Genomic DNA, 18,306 nt, shown 5'->3' with positions numbered 1-18,306 from the left:
TCATTATGCTCTCACTATGGGCTGGCTCAACAAGCTGATCAGTTGATAGCCCAACTACAGTAATGTATAATGATTTTAACGCCATTATGGGAAATCCGCATCATGGTGTCATCCCATCAAGTTAAATGGGGGAGATATTCATCAACAACTCCTTACGATCTGTACCGAGGTTGGTTTACAAAAATCTGATGGCAACATCACGTCCAGTTCAAGGGGAAGACATTCATCTGCCAATTTCTTTGACCTCAATATGGAGATGTCCTTAACGCAACAATCTGTGTAGTTTTCATTCGACATGATGACTTCAATCTCTAGGGGGAGGCATTCTACTGCGAGCTTCTTCGATCTCAATGTCGAGATGCCTTCAAGTTCAAGGGGAAGGTATGCAAGTACCAGGTTGTTCGACCTAAATGTGGACAGAGTGGAGGAACCCTCATCTCCACCAGAAGAACCGCTTCATACAGGTGCAGATGGTGCTGAGACTGGACTATTCATTCACACAGAATCACCGCAGTTCAACATAGACTCCGATGATGATGATGATGTAGATGAAGTTCTCACAAATGTGGTACACATTGAACCTCCAACACACATGTATGTAGCTGACTAAGGTGCAAAGTACGAGCCAAAATTTACGGATATACCTAATGTTGGTGACTATGGATTTAAATTATCAGTAATTGATGGTGATTTATATTTAGGAATAGAGTGTTTATGCAAAGAAGAAGTAACGATGGTAATTAAAAATTACAATATTCGTAATTTTGTTCAGTCCAGAGTCGATCGCTCTACGACCGAAAAATATGTTTCCACTGTGTCCAATGTGATAATGGATGTAATTGGATAGTTCATGTATCAAAAAAGAAGAGGAAAAACAATATATAGGAACTAACGATATACAACGGTCCTCACAAATGTAGTGCTGGAGGGATCAACCAAGATCATCCCAACTTGGACTCCAACATGATCTGCTAAGCCATCATGCCCATGGTAAAAGCAAGCTCCCATATAGTTATTTTTGTGTTGATTTTAGCTATACAATCGCAGTATGGGTATTCCGTCTCATACAGAAAAGCATGGATGACAAAGCATAATGCGATTAAAAAACTTCACGGCGAATGTGATACATTTTACAATGAACTACCAAGTTGGTTTAGGGTGGTGTGCAGAATTATGGGACAGTTATGGACTTTGAAACTTGCCATGCATACCATAATGATCAAGTTCTTCGCGATCAATGCCAATTATACCGATTTTTTTGCACTTACCCATAGTGCATTAATGCTGTAAATTACTGCAAGCCCGTGGTCCAAATCGACGGGACATTCTTGTATGGAAAATACAATCAAGTTTTACTATTGGAAATTATCCAAGATGGTAATCGCAATATTCTTCTAGTTGCTTTTTCCCTTGTTAAAGGAGAATATACATATTCTTGGTCTTTTTTCCTCTGAAACTTATGCTCACATGTTATCACGAGGGAAAAAATCTGTGTCATTTCAGATCGAGGAGTTGGGATCAAAGCATCAATAGATTCTTTCGGTCCAATGTGGCAACCACCCTATGTCCAACATATGTATTGTACTCGACACATTACTGCAAACTATCATGGCAGGTTCAAGAAGAATGATGAGTGCCAATTACTTGTGTGCATGAGTATTCGAAAATGCTATTATTGTTTTCTTTCAATCATTTTCATTTTTTATAGAAACAAAGTTAGTAAGTTCTACATTTGATGCTTAGGTTACGAACTACTACCTCAAACATTTGAGTCCAAGCTTCAAGAGTTGCAGGGGAAGACGAGGAATGATATGATTACATCAGCCTCATCAATAAAGAAATGTGGATAAATGCATATGATAGTGGATATCGATATAGACACATAACGACCAACTTGGCTGAAGCTATCAATTCTACCTTAAATGGGACATATCATTTACCAATAACAGATTTGGTAAAAACGACATATTTTCGTTTAGAGCACTTTTTACGAATCTCGGGGGAAAAATATGGATGCAAAGAGATCATGTCTATCACCATAGATTGGCTACAGATCTATAAAAAAGTATTGTTGCATCAAATGAAATATCTGTGACAAGCTTTTCTAGAACGCATGAATTGTTTCGTGTCATAGAGAACCTACGACCTCTTCAAAGGATTCAAGCTAACTCGTTAAGAGTTAATCTACGAGACAATGGTGCGACTGCAGGTTTTTTCAAGCTCTGAAGTATCTATGCTCTCATGTCATAGCAGTTTGTTCGTATACCCGTCAAGACTATAACCATTTTATGGATCTCGTATACTTACTATCAGAAATGTTTAAGGTATATGAATTTGAGTTCCCCCATAGGTAATGACAAAGATCCTAATGAGGTTCAGAATTGGCTTCCGATTGTACCAGATCCATCTTTATTGAGGGACTGTGGTCGTCCAAAATCCACTTGAATATGATATGGATATTCGAGAAACATCTAGACAAAAAAAAGATGTGGCCATTGTAGAAACTCAGGACATAGTAGAAAAAATGTTCATCTCTTTTGTCATCAAATATGCGTTGATGTTGTGCTAGATGTAGTTGTTGTTTTTTAAAGAATATTTTTTTTAATTTAATTTACATTTACTTTAAGTTAATGTCATTTGATCATCACCGATTAATTAAACAAGAAAATGATACAAGAAAAGGGATTAAAATTCAATAAATAATAAACTCATTTGCTTCAATTAAGTAATAAATAAAATAAACAAAATACTAAAACCATTCGTGTGAATTAAGTAATAAACAAAATAACTTAAGTCATAAAAGGTAAATAATTAATAAACAAGAAAAACGATTAAAAATCACTAAATGATAAAATCATTCTCTTGAATTAAGTAATAAACAAAATTAACAAAATAAATTAAGCATTAAACGATAAATAATTAAAAATTACAATTGTTCGTAAATAAAAAAATTAAATACAAATATAATGAAATGTATGAATCTATCGATGTCTGCGTCTTGAATGTGTTCCGTAGGGTGGTGACTGTCTGTCTCGAGGAGATTTCTTCGTATAACTTATTCTGATTCCTCACTCTCATCATTATCGTCGTCGTTGTCGTCGTCAGCAGTAGCAGATACATTTTGTTGATGAGGAACAAATGACGATGTAGCACCTCCATAGAATAAGAACCCTGAAGGTGTATGACTGACTATCCCACCGCTCATAGAAAACTGGGAAAACTGAGAAAAAATCGACATCAATGAGTGAGAAAACTTTACAGGAGGTGTCTGTACGGCGGCCATCGGTGGTGATGTTAGACCCGCCAAATGACCAGCGTATGAACCCTAAGTTGGATCTGCAAACAAAAAACCATAATATCCTCTAGGAGGGGTCATATAACTCTGCGGCGGTGGCGACATCTGGTAAAGGAACGGCGATGATGGCATCTGATATGGCTGCAACCATATGAAATGGCTGCGGGGGTACATCGGTATAAACGGTGGCTTCTTTGAAGGTTTCGGTGCTGCAGCTGAGGATGAACCAGAAGTACCTGCTCTCCATCCACGAGTTAGGGGACGATGAGGTTGTGACGGTGGACATCTCTGTCGACGTCGATGAATGCTCCCTCCTTGTGTTTTCTCGAAAAGTAGAACAATTTCTCATTCATGTTGAACCACTCGTAATAACCATCTGCAACCGTTAAATCATCCACATAAATGGTTCTCTACGGGGAATGCGCCTACGTCGATCTTCCCATATCATGACCACTCATAATGCTTCAGCAACTACTCAACATATTTTTTACCGCGTCGATCGGTGCTATGTAACTCATCGAGATTTTGAGGTGCTTTAGGAATTGATTGTACAAAACCAAATTGCTGGAGCACGCGATCAGTGGGATGCCACTCGAGAATCGCATAACAGATCAGAGGGACCACCACCATCCAAACATCTAATGGGCCCCTTAAGTTGTGTGGGATGCAAATCCTCATTTCTTCAGTACAATAAGGAGCTCATTCAAACAAAAACAAATATATATAATTCTTATCAAAATAATAATCTAATTATATAACGATAATTAAAAATAGATTTTGTTATTTAAATACATACCTTTGTGTCAGCCTTCTGATCAATGACTAGCATAATTGATTCTAATTCATCAGTAAATCCCGATGATCTTTCCTTGCAGTAGACCACCTATTTAATGAAATAATTTTTATTATATACTAGATAAAATGATTAATATTCAAAATCAATATTGTAATTACCTAATAATAGTGGATTGACCAACGGGTTCTTCACAACTGGACATAAAAAGGGCATGCGATACCACGCCCAAGACTGTAACAGAATGAGACATCCGTCGATAGCATTTTTCCTATAGTCAGTAGCTTGATACATTTCCCTATACATAAATGTCAAAACTGTCGAGCACCAACTCAGTGTGCCAACCAGATGAAATCGGTGAGATGCCACAACCACATACATAAACTTGGTTGAGCGATTTGTCAGGTATCAGGAACCCTTCTATCAGATGTAGTATACATGCCCTTGTATACATTTTTACCTGCTCTTTCGAGGCTTCGCTACTCAAATACTTGAAATTTGCATCTAACCAATTTAACGGAATCCGACCACCATTAAAATTTGGCGGGACACCTCCAAGATACTCTTGGCACATTGAATTCCAATTACCGTGCGCCACTCCAGAAAGCACATCTCCATCTACCGAAACCCCAAGTGCATAAAAACATCCTCCAACGTAATCGTGCATTCTCCGCACGAAAGATGGAATGTGTGTATTTCCGGTCTCCACCTCTCGACCAATGCAGAAATCAGGTTGGATTCTACGTTACATTGTCCTTTGTGTCTAGCTACGTAACCGAATCCAACCTCGACTAAATAAGGGCAGATAGGGGTTGGTATCTCTAACTTAAGATCGGATAAAAGGGTTTAATATAAGATATCTCTCATAATTTAATAAATATTATAGAAATTAATATATAAACTAATAATAAATAAATAAATTATTACCAATAATTAAAATTAAAATACAATTTAAAAATGTTACCGTATCAGCAAAATGCCTCGAGATATGATGTCCATCTAAACGAAGTAGATCGCCTTTCATTTTATAACTGTAAAAAAATAATAATTAATATAATACAATTAAATAAAATACTAAAATATTAATGTATATATAATATAATATATTATCTTCTAAATAGAATTTGAACAGTTTGAGTTTTAAGAAGTTTAGAGTTTTGAGAGGATTTGATGTGTTTGAAAGAATAGAAGAGGGGAATATTTATAGGTTGGGATGAGTTTGGTCGATGGGTGGTGTTTTTCCCGAAAAATTATCTTTTTAATTTAATATTCTCGATCAGGCACGGTCAACTATATTTCCCGATCTAACACCCTTTACAGTAAGGCGCGCCCCCTGCACCGCGTTATACGCTGAGTTGGTGCCACGTGGGGTAAGGCGCACCCCCTGAGGCGCGCCTTATGCTGACATGGATACACGTGTGTATGGCGCGGGACAGGGGCCGCGCCTTATGCCACGTAAGATATAGCGTTGGGCAAGGGTCGCAGTATTCAATTATCTCAATTATCAAACATGCATCATGCAAGGACCGCGCCTTGCATTATTTTCCAAAACTTTTTGCCTTCAAGGCATCCTCTCTCGGCTATAAATAGTCATCTCCCGTAAACTCTCTCACCAACAATCCTTTGAATAAGTAAATAACATCCGACAATCATCTTATATTTGATTCAGAGTTTGCTCGATCTTTCGTTATAAGGTAATTTTATTATAATATTTATTTTATAGTTATATATGATTATTTAAAAAAATATTATACTATTTTTTCAATTAATTTATGTGTTTGTAGAATTAGAAAGTGGGAGTATACGTCGAAATATTTTTGCGGTGCAGGTAATAATATAAAATTATATTATTTAAATTATTTACGTTTATGTGTAAAAAATTTATTTGTTATATTTTTGTCATATATTATTTATTTAATCAGGTTTGTTTCAGTTGTTTTTTTGCAGATATAATATTGTTGCACTTTTAAACTCTAAGAATAACGCGTCTTTCAGCTATTGTTTATTATGATGGAGAAATTTGAGAAGATGAAACCGGCGTTGTATTCGTATCAAATGAGCGTGTTAAAATATCATTCAAGAGAAACATAACTCTTGAGGAGCTGATAACGAAGATTTCGAGGAAGGTTCATGTTGGAAGTAGTAGAAGAATCTCGTCGTTGCAGTACAGATTTCCAACATCATTGTTGCCATTAATTTATACAGCGTTCGAACTATCAAACAATGATGATGTTGAAATGATGGTTGATTCTCAAAGTAATTATTTAGACGGTGATATTGAGATGTATGCAAAGTTTGTTCAAGTGCGTGCTGTTCGGGTCAGCCATTAAGCACACACTATGGGCTGGTTGAACAAGTTGATCAAGTTGACAGCCCAACTATAGTAATGTGTAATGATTTTAATGCCATAATGGGAAATCCACATCATGGTGCCGGCACATCAACTTCAATGGGGAGACATTCATCCGCAACTTCTTACGATATGTACCGAGGTGGTCTACGAAAATCCGTATGGTAACATCGCGTCCAGTTCGAGGGGAAGACATTCATCTGCAAATTTCTTTGACCTTAATATGAAGATTCCATTGACGCAACAATCTGTGCAATTTCCATTTGACACGATGGCTTCAAGGTCCAGGGGGAGGCATTCGACTGCGAGCTTTTTCGATCTCAATCCAGATATGCCTTCTAGTTCAAGGGGAAGGCGTGCCAGTAGTAGGTTCTTCGACCAAATTGCGAGGTGCTTCTAGAATTGGTTGAAAACAACCAAATTGTCGGAGCACGCGATCTGTGGAGTGCCACTCGACGGTCGCATAACAGATCAAGTGGCACTCCACAGATCAAGGGGACCATCGCCATCCAAACATCTGATGGGCCCCTCAACTCAGGTGGGATCATCGCCCTCACATCATCAGTAGAATATGGCACTCATTCAAACTAAAACATATATATATATATTTTATATCAAAATATTAATCCAATTATATAACTATAATCTAAAATCGATTTTTAAACATTAAAATTCATACATGTGTGTCAGCCTTCTGATCGATTAACACCCTAATTTTTTCTAAATCATCATGTAGCTCCTGATGATTTTTCCTATCAGTAGATCACCTATTCAAGAAAAATAATTTCTTATTCACTGTATAAAATTATTAATATACAAAATCAATTTTATAATTACCTCAGGAGTAGCGGAAATACGAATGAGTTCTTGACAACAGGACATAAAAAGGGCAATCGATACCATGCCCAAGACTGCAGCAGCAGGAGACATCCGCCGATAGCATTACCCTGTAGTCAATGGCTCAACACATCTCCCTGTATAGGCAAGCCAAAACTGCCGAGCCCCAACTGAGTGATCTGGCCAGATAAAGTCACCAAGATATTGCAACCACATACAGTGAACTTGGTTGCGCGATTTGTCCGACATCAGCAACTCTCCTATCAGCTGCAGTATGCATGCCCGTGCATACTGTTTAACTTTATCGTCAGACGCATCCTCGCTCAACTCCCGAAAATTGGCATCTAACCAATTTAACGGTATCCATCCACCGTTAAAATTTTTCGGGACACGTCCTAGACTAACCGACACAAAGTAGTCCAAGAACCGAAAGCTATCCCTGATATCACACCTCCATCCACCGGAAGCCCCAGGTGCATAGAAACATCCTCAAGCGTGATCGTTCACTCTCCGCACGGAAGATGGAATGTGTGGGTCTCCGGCCTCCACCGCTCTACTAAGGCAGAAATAAGGTCTGGTTCTATTTTACAGTTACCCTGATATCTACCTAGGTGACCGAATCTAGCTCTACTAAATACGATATTACACGAGTAGGTATAACTAACTTCAGGTTCCTAATAAAAGGATCTAATATACAATCTCTCTCCTAAAAAATAAATAATTACACAAATTAATTTTTAAACTAATAATCATGCATTAAATAAATAAATTAATTAAATTAAAACGTTAAAATGTTACCGTATCAGCAAAGTGTCGAGATATATGATTTTCATCCAACCAAAGTAGATCGCCTTCCATTTTAAGTCTGCAAAAAAAATTAATTAAATAAAATATTTAACATTAAAATAATTAAATAAATTACTAAAAAAATTTAAATATAATAAAATATACCTTAATAATAGAATATAAGAGTATTTGAGAGAAGTTGAGAGGATTTGGTGTGCTGAAAGTGATTAAGAATTGGGGTATTATAGGAGTGATGGGTGTGAATGGACGGGGGTAATTTGGTAATTAAGGGTATAGTGCGGGGTAGGACCGCGCCTTTCTGACGCGTGTCAGAATCATAGGTAAGGCGCGGCCCCTGCGTCCGCCATACCTTAATTATCAACCTACCCTCACCCGTTCACACGTGTATCTATATCAGCATAAGGCGCGCCTTACCCCACGTGGCGCCAACTCAGCGTATAGCGCGGTGCAGGGGGCGCGCCTTACTGCAAAGGGTGTTAGATCGAGAAATATAGTCTGACCGATGCCTGATCGGGAATATTAAATTAAAAAGATGATTTTTTAAAAAAAACGCCCGAATGTGTATCATTAATTGGGGGAGTGTGAACGGTTGAAATTAAATGAAAGGTCTGGATGGTAATCTGTGCCTTTCTGACTCGTGTATAATTGCAGAAAAGCACGGATGTCAAACGTATTAGATCGATAAAATTTTCTGAAAAAATATCTGTAATTTTTTTTGGTAAATATGCCCCGAATAAAAGTATAAAATTAGAATTTTCGTAAATGTATATATATAATAGATTTGCAACATAAAAGAAAATTCAGATCAAATCATTTTCTCATTTTCTTTCCTCTTTCTCTCTCACACTGGGTTTCCCCCATTCTCTCTTTCCCGAAATTTTCGGAAAAGTTTCTTAACGTACTTTGCAATCATTTCTCTCTTTTCTTTCAGAATAATGAGATTCCTATCCATCATCTAATATTACTCGTCTTTTTTTTCCCAGTTTCTCATTTTTAAAAAAAAATTGTTTGGAATTGATAGTTGTGAAATTTCTTCTCTGTTTCTATTTTGGGGGAAAATGTATGTGAGAGAAAAATGTTCTCATTTTTAGCACTCTTGTGGAATCCGTATCTCTGCTTTGTGTTGATCTAAACGCTTTTCTTTTCCCCCCAGATCTGTCAACAAAATATAGGGTTAGCGTTCCCCCCCCCCTTTTCGATATCGTGTTATTAATTTACTAAATTGGTCTCTTGACAATGTGGCTGTTTTCGTTTTAGGACTCCTTTGACTCGTCATTTTAAAATTTCCTTTTTGTTTTAATTTTTGTTCCTCTAAAAATCCGCAATGCTAAGGCAATTCCTTAGTAAACTCCTACGAAAACCGTGGAAATCGGATTCGCCTGAGCTTGCACGTTCGAACTCATGCACGACAGAGGGGTCCACCCCACTAACTCACCGATCAAACAGTTTGAGTTCGAATTATGGCCTTGCCTCTGCTCCAAAACGGACATCGTCAGCTGTTTTTCCGGCAAGTGTCGTGGCGGGAATCGAGCTATTGTTGTCATTCAAAGATGTGCCCGCTGCGGAAAGAACAATCTTTTTGTGAGTAAAGTTAGCCTTTGTTGTGCGACTTTCGATTTCACTGACCCGACTAAAATTTTGATTGAGAAAGATCTTAAAAGACAAACTTTGCTTGAGCTTCTGGATTTTGTATCTGGGTCCGTCAGATTTAGCGAACCTGCAATTTTAGCCATGTGTAGGATGTGTGCTGTGAATTTGTTTAGAGTTTTCCCACCTAATTATCGATCTACTTCAAGTAATGGTGGCGAAAATGATGATGATGAGCCGATGTTTGATCCGGCTTGGCCACATTTGCAAATTGTGTATGATTTGCTACTCAAGTTTATCACTTCTTCGGGTCTTGATGCCAAAGTAGCTAAAAAGTATTTAGATCATTCCTTTATTTTGAGATTGCTTGACTTGTTTGATTCAGAGGATCCAAGGGAAAGGGACTGTTTGAAGACTATACTGCATAGAGTTTATGGGAAGTTCATGGTTCATAGGCCCTTTATTTGGAAGGCTATAAGCAATATATTTTATCGGTTTGTTTTTGAGAATGAGAGACATAATGGGATTGCTGAGTTGTTGGAGATTTTCGGCAGTATAATCAGTGGATTTGCTTTGCCTTTGAAGGAGGAACATAAAATCTTATTGTGTAGGGTTTTGATTCCTCTCCACAAGCCAATATCATTGGGGGTTTACTTCCAACAGTTGTCTTATTGTGTTAGTTCATTGAGAAAGAACCAAAGTTGTGCAGTACCGCGATAATGCGGTTGTTGAAGTACTGGCCCATAACGAACAGCCAGAAGGAGTTGATGTTTCTTGGTGAGTTGGAAGAGATTTTGGAAACATGGTGGAGTTCCAAAAGGTTATGCTCCAGTTTTTCTGGCGGATAGGCTATTGCATTAACAGTTTCCATTTCCAGGTGATTCATTGACCTTTTTTGACTAGTTTTTATGATTCCCTACACCTTCCATTTCACTGTTTTTCAATGTTAAATTTTCTCCTTTATCACATTAAAAGATGTATCTATTAATTTGTTAAGAAAAATAATGACTAGGATTTTCTTTGAATCTTGTGAAATGTTCCTTGTGGGCTGTGATATTTAATTCATGTGAATTCTAGTTGCATTTTGTCATGCTTTGGCACATATCAATTTTTTCAATTCTTAGCCTTGTGACATTTTTATTTCATGTTTGATCCGAGATGAGTATAACTCTGACTAAACTCTAGGGTAGGCCCTGACTTGGTAACTTACATAATCTCTAGATCTCGGGGTTGGTATCCCTGTTTTTTGCTTTAATGATAATGAGAATGAGCTTATATAACAAAGTTTAGGAATTTTATGATTTTGATGTTGTTAATTCCGGGATCAGTCTTTTTTTTTTATAAGAATTGAAGGCCTCGTTAAAAACCCCCTTCTTGATTAATGTAGCTTGTAAAAGAGCTACTTAATCAGAGGAAGGAGGAAAAGGGTGCCTTAGGGTTTCATTCAACAACAAAAATTACATAAGATACATCCTTTAGAACATCCCAAAACAAAACAGAACACCAAAAACAGCCGTACACAACCATACACAGCATCACTAATTTAGGCTAAACCGAACAGCCTCAGCTAGTGAAACCTATAACCGAACTAGCAAACCATTACAAAGATAAAGCCCATAAATAACAGCTAGTAGACATTGTTTCTAACATGATATGAGCTATTTCTCTCTCTCTCTTTTTTTTAATGGCAATAGCTTTCTCTACCTGATGCAACCAACCAACAAAAATTATTCACTTTCGGTCACTGACTGCAATTTCTTTTGTACGTTTCTCCAAGACTTTAAGGCTACCGTATCTTTCTTATTTATATAATGCTTACTCCATTGGCTTCAAAAAACTGATATGCTAACTTGCCTTTCTTTAAGTTACGGAGCTGGTTGATATCTCTGAATTCTTGGCTAAGAGTAAAATTCCCACATTTGCAATAATTGAGTAATTGACTACATGCCATGAGCTCCTTCCAGCTCTGGTATTCAACCGTTGTTTTATTGTGGTAATCAATGTGCCTTTTCTTTAAAAAAAAACTTGTCTTGGCTTCCTTCACTTATATGGCTTTTATAATCATTGTTAAGTAATTTCACTTGATTTGTCTAGTTGCTTTGAGTTGTGGAAATTTTGATTATTAGTTTTATTCTAATTAACATGCTTGTTTCAGGTGGGTGAAAGGGCACTTTTCTTTTGGAATAATGATCAAATTGTAAACTTAATTTTACATAACCGGCATGTGATTTTTCCCATCTTACTTCCAGCCCTGGAAAAGAATACCCAGAACCATTGGAACCATGCAGTGCTCAGCTTAATATTAAATGTCAGAAAGATTTTCATGGTGATGGATGAGCAACTATTCATGTCTTGCCTTGCTCACTTTAAGGAGCAAGAGGGAAAGCTAAGCATATTAGCCAAGAAACGGAAGGAAGCATGGGAGCGACTAGAAAGTGCAGCCAGTCACCAACCAATAACCGGAAATACTGCCGTACTGGTAACTCCTTTGGCAAAACCAATCGCTTATTAACTGCCCTCCTGAAATGTCGTTTCTCCGGGCCTTTTGTTTTTCTTTTCTCCCTGCCTTTTATAAAAAATGGGAATTGTATGTAAATGGCTTCCGTTTGGGGTTGTGGGAGTATTTTTCCTTGTTTGTATGTTCCATTAGCAGCTGTTTCTTGTAACTTGCTTTTTACGTATTCGCCGATGCTTACTGTATGGGATGTTATTTGCTTCCTTGGAAAGGTCATGGGGAGGTCCATGCAGTGAATTATATACAAAGTTTATGTATCAACTAGTTTTATTAACCCTTTTTTTCTCTATTTTTTTGAAGATTCTAATACAAGGAAATATTAATGTCCGTTTTCAAATATGAATAAACTCATGCACATTTGTAGACAAAACTACTCAAACCTGAGTCATCTAGAGAGAACAAAATTTCCTTTATCATTGAGAGACCGATCTTTGGGTTATTTCCCCCCCTCCATTAACATATGCACAATGCTGTCATTTTATATTAACAGTATTTTCTTGTAAGTTTGGATTGTGCTCTGCATGCCATTTGAAAAGTTGGTAGTTAAAACTGAATATTAATGGCCTCTGGGATGAGTGGGATACTGAAAAATGCTAATATTTATGCTTGATTTAGTCCGTGGATGAAATGGAGTACAGATTTATATAATAAAAAGTATTGTGTGAAAAATTATATAAAAAAAGAATAATTTAAACATAATAACATAGTATGTGCACATTATGAGAAGTGTAAATATGAAGGCATAAACATGATAAATGCAACTTTTAAAACATGATTATCATATAGGTTGAATGAGTGGCTACTGGTTAGTGAGTTAGCATCATGTAGGAAGATAAGGTAAGGTTAGGTTACATGAAACGTGCAATCTATTTTAGAGATGTTACCCTTGAAGAATATAGAGAGTTCACATGTTGACTTGGATATATTACTTGAAATTAATGAAAATTAATGAGAGATGGAATTGCACCCCAGAGATTTAAGGATCTCTTGATCGAATTAGTGAAACTTAACCGAATTGATTCGTTCGAAGACTTTGTAAGTAATTTAATTTAAATTTAATTGTTGGATGTGTATGCCATTATTGTTCAAACCTCATGATTTATTAGCTAGCTTTCCATATTATCATATGATTAGAAATTGTATTATCTCACTTCAGACCATACACTTGTGCTGCCTTCATGTCAACACCTTACTTGCTATCCCAACATTCACTGTAACATCTTTTTTGGGTTTTCAATCATGCATCTATAACAGCCTGCTATCCAACAGTTTAGTTCAAGTTTGCAGTTCGATGAGATGAGTAAAAATAGACGATTGTGATTGACAGTAGAAAATGAGATGTTCATCGAAAGAAAACAATGAGATAATCACAACTATTTGAATTTGGGATTTCAATAGAGAATAATACTTTTTTTAACCACCGAGATTGCTTGATGAATTTTTATTATTATTAAATGGATGGTTTCGGTCAAGAAAGCTCAAGCATGCATGAAGAAAGACTTTGGATTGAGTAGGGGCACTAAAATACTTAAAATTTTCAATTTATTATATAGGTTGTATATTCTCTTTGTATTTTCAACTGATAATATAATTTCACTTAACTTCAAATTAGCATCCACTAATATAAATTTACGTGGTTTTTAAGATGAAGATTAGGAGGGGTTGCATCCCAACTACTAAGACCTACAATTATTTGTTTAGATACTTGTGGAGATTCAGGAAACCTTTATAGAAAGATGATTCAGTCTGGTCACAATTGTGATCGGCTGTCATACAAGCTGTAAGGGGATTCAGGTTAGCAAAGAAATGATGGTAAGGGGATACAATAGGGATTTGGCTTCAGGCACCATGCTGGTTCATTTGCTTTGCAAAATGCATGATATATGCTTATAAACTCCAGCATCACACAAGTACATTTAATAAGAAAAGGATATCCCCTTATAAACTCATGCATGCAAAGATATTTCTCTTCCCAATGTGTGATATATGGTTATATCCTCAACTTGATGCATCCTATTATCTTTGTATACATGAATTGTCCTTGCTACAGTGACCCTGACCTTACTAAACATTTTTTTAATGACAGGAACTATAGTCTCTCTTACCAAATATTTCCAATGAAGCTGCCAGAAATTGGGCATATGAAGATGGTTTTGCTGTTCCTTTGCTGCAACTCTAATCCTCTTCTCATCACTAGGAAGAATCAATTGTCACTCAATCAGAGCTTCATGTATTGGTGAAATTTTGGGTGTATGTGTGATACATAATGCCTGTGGGGTCTGGATGGAATTTGATCCTTTCAAAGACTTTTGACAAATCATATGGCCATGAGGGGCACATTGGAGGAGTGTAAGAAACAAATGCTTGCACAAACAGTAACTTGGTCCTCCAATTATTAGATGTGATAGCTTATTATCGGTGGGGTTTGATTGCCTTCTATGATTTACATCATACATTCTTTTTATAAATTTAATAGATTTACCTGTTATCGTAGACTTATCATGTTTATGAATCCATTAAATGATTTTAATGATAAAAGAGTGTTGATTTTATTAGAGATCTCATGTTTGAGTAACTGAGTCTTTAGGATGCGTGTGCATTGTTGGAAAATATAACTGCTGCAAAACGAGGTGTTAGCACTAGCTGGAAAATATTAAATAAAATATGCAAAAGATGGAAGTGAATTCGTCCCGATGTGTATAATCGCTACAATGGACGAATGCCTCTTGAAGTTAACACGACTCCAAATTTCGCACACTCGAAAAGTGGAGAGGACTTTAGTGGTACTACTCTTCTCTCGAAACTCAGAATTAGAGTAACATCCCAAATTTTGGGTTAGTAGTTTTGGGTTTACCCGACAGGTAAGTGGACCCCATGAATTGATAAATTAAGTTGTTGGGCTGAGTTGAGTTTAATTGGGTCAATTCAGAGCCCAATTAGCCAAAAAAAGAGTTTTTAAAATTTGGAAAATTAAAAAAAGGACCAAAAGTGTAATTATTCAATTTTCAAAAATGAAACCTTTATATATATTCTTTCATTTTCTTCTCATCCCCATTTCTTCCATTTTCCTTATTATCTTCTTCTTCAAAGGTCAAGCTAAAGGTAAGGTTTTGAGCCCTTTTCATGCTTCATTTTCGTGCATAATCCCTCTAGCAACGTCTTCTTAATGAATCAAGCCTTGGGTTTTTATAGTTAAAGAGAAAAATTGGAGTTTTCAACCAAAACCATCAAGGAAATGAGTTTAGCTAAGCAAGGGGCTTCATTTCGGATTCCTAACACCAAGGTAGTGTATTTATAATCCTTTAATGTTAAGTTTTCATAAATTTAAAGAAATTGCTAAGATTGTAGTAATTAAGCATTTTAGGGTTTATATTTGATATCATGATCAAAACACGTTTTAGAGGTTAAAAAGGTGTTTTTATGCTACTTTAAGACTCTAATTATTCCTAAAGCTTTAGCACATGATTAGGAACCAAACTATGGCATGTAGAATGATTTTTAGGTGATTTTCGGAGTATAAATAACCATTTTAGGGTTTGAGTATCGATACTGAGATGAATTGGGGCAAACAAATTAGGGATTTCAGGCTGGGAGTATCGATACTATCAGGAAAGTATCAATATTGACCGTACAATATTGATACTCAGGTTGTCTATATCGATATTGAGACCTCTTTTCAATAACAAAATGTATTAGTGGTACCGATTCTCATAGGGATATCGATACTTGACCCTAGGGTATCAATATTGCAAGTAGAGTATCGATACTGCTCATCTTGGAAGGTTAAATTTGACCTCTTTAAGGCTCGTAAGAGTGATGGATGATCCGTAAACGTAGACCTTAGCTCGTGAGGACATAAATAGCCAAAAGGGCCCAAAGACACTCGTAGGATTGGGTTACAACTGAAATAACCATAGTTGGCGTAACGCATTCAAGTTTCTTTAGTAGAACACATAGCAATTATCTAAGAATGATGGATCATTCTAAGGATGTACCGGTAAATAGTATGACGATTTTGTCAGATTACGAGCCAACGGAGTTGTGAACTGCAGGAATGTCAGTGAATGGTGGATGAACAATCATTCCTCTAATTCAAGGGTGAATTAAAGGGAAATGTAGCATGAGTAACTAGAGTGCTACTACTCAGAGTTGAACCCAAGTCATGTATCGGGGTTATGAATAGTACATCAGTGATCAACAACCACGAAAATCATCGTAAAACCTCGAGAACATGTAAAGACTTCGCTAGAGGCAAAAAATGATTAAAATATCCTTAAATAGCGAGCGACCAGATAGAGCAGCGTATTAAATAACAACAATAACAGACCAATAAGACTTCTCATAACATTTTAGATAGAGAACGAGTGAGATAACATCTAGTGAGAGGATGACCTCATTTTAGTGAGTCCAACTATACAACGGCATACCCAGGTTACCTTAGTTGCCCTAGTGGGGCATTGTCAGTGTGCGAGGCACTTTAGAAGCTAGTAAGGGTGCAAGGCTTGAATACTCATGAGAAGTCGATTATCGATATCAGTGTCGTATGGCCTTTGGGCCTTAGGTATGTATATAGGGACTGTTTAGTTCAGGGAATGTGGGATTCCCATGGAAATGGAATCCACATTCCTACGTTTGGTTGGCCGGGAATCTCATTCCCAGTAATGTTTTATTACCAATAGTGGATTTTTTGGGGTATATTACCGAGAATGTCATTATCCCATTTCCTTAGGTATTGTTGGATTACCGACGTTTTGGACTAAAATGCCCTTAATTTTTTTTTCAAAAATATCCTTCTTCTGTCATTGAATAATAAAAATTCTACAAAGGTTAAATTAAAAATTTATCCTTTAACTATTTTAGATTTACAAAAAAGGTCTGTAATTAAAATTTTATATAAAGTTCAGGGGTTAAAATAAAATTTTACACTTTCATTAAACCTTTTTATATTTTCAATTTTGTAAAAAAAGTATACAAATTTTATGAATTTAAATTTTTTAAAGAAAATATATAAATATTTTCCAACTTGTTAAAAAAGCAAATATGTAATAAGGACAATTTGGTCAAATATACATTCCGATAATCTTTTATTCCTTTAACCAAACACGGTAATCTTATATTCCTGCTAAACCAACCAAACACAAAATACAGCATTCCAGTAATCCTATTCCCTAGTAATCTTTTATTCCCATTGGTAATTTTACATTCCGTGAACCAAACGCACCCATATAGTCGCTTCAGTACAGTTCAGGCTATGATGATCGTCTAGTGGTATAGGATATCCGAGAACACCTGAAGCAAGTACGCGAGACACTTCTTCGGCTAACTATGGTTGAGGCCTTAACACTCATGAGGGGTGGATTGGTAGGTGTGATGTCCTTACCCGGATACACCACATCAAGTGTGTGAGACACTTTTACGGCTAATTTGGGTGCGAGGCCTAACACTCGCGAGGGGTGGGTTAGCCGAATGTGATATCCGCAGTTGTCTAGTGTCTAATGGCTTTGTGAGACCATATACTATTCGGTATTGCATATATATAATGCACAACAGAGTCATAGTTGCATTTGAATAATGTCGAGTCAAGTCAGAGTTGCATTTAGATAATGTAAGCAATTGCAGTCAATCATTAAGGGTAGGGACCCTTGAAAGGGCATACTCATGGCGAGGCCTTTTTCCAAGGACTAAGGGAAGCATGAGACCCCTATTTTAGTGACAAATCAGTTAAGCCTTAAGTAGGTAGCACTTGATCAAGATCATGTATGTGCCTACTGGTTAGTACCATAGCTTTAGCATGCTTATGTATATGAAACTCTTAATGATACTCTAGATTAGCGATTATACTATTGGACTTTGTAAGCTGAGCCTTAAGAATTTTTTCGTTGGCAGGTCAGTAGCTTGGGCAGTTCGTGGAGCATTGTCGCAGTAAAACTTCTAGTATCTCCTTTAGAGTACTGTATTGTAGCTTTAGTGGGCATGTATACTTAGAGAATCTTACTTATGCATTTATTTTATCAAACATTGAGATGTATTATTTTGGTTTTAAATTATGTGTCATGGAGCTCTGATTTATAAAGTGTTTTAATAACTATTTTGTATGTTGTATGATAACATTGAGTATGTTT

At 36.5% G+C, this 18,306-nt stretch overlaps 1 pseudogene; it reads left to right on the top strand.

The window, feature by feature from the left end:
* Positions 1-9,064: 9,064 nt before the first annotated feature.
* Positions 9,065-12,425, top strand: LOC120197516 (annotated as a pseudogene).
* The last annotated feature ends 5,881 nt before the right edge of the window (positions 12,426-18,306 follow it).

The sequence above is a fragment of the Hibiscus syriacus genome, unplaced genomic scaffold (genome assembly GCF_006381635.1).
Source record: "Hibiscus syriacus cultivar Baekdansim isolate YM2019G1 unplaced genomic scaffold, ASM638163v2 tig00117048_pilon, whole genome shotgun sequence".
NCBI lineage: Eukaryota > Viridiplantae > Streptophyta > Magnoliopsida > Malvales > Malvaceae > Hibiscus > Hibiscus syriacus.
This window is presented reverse-complemented; position numbering and strand designations above follow the sequence as displayed.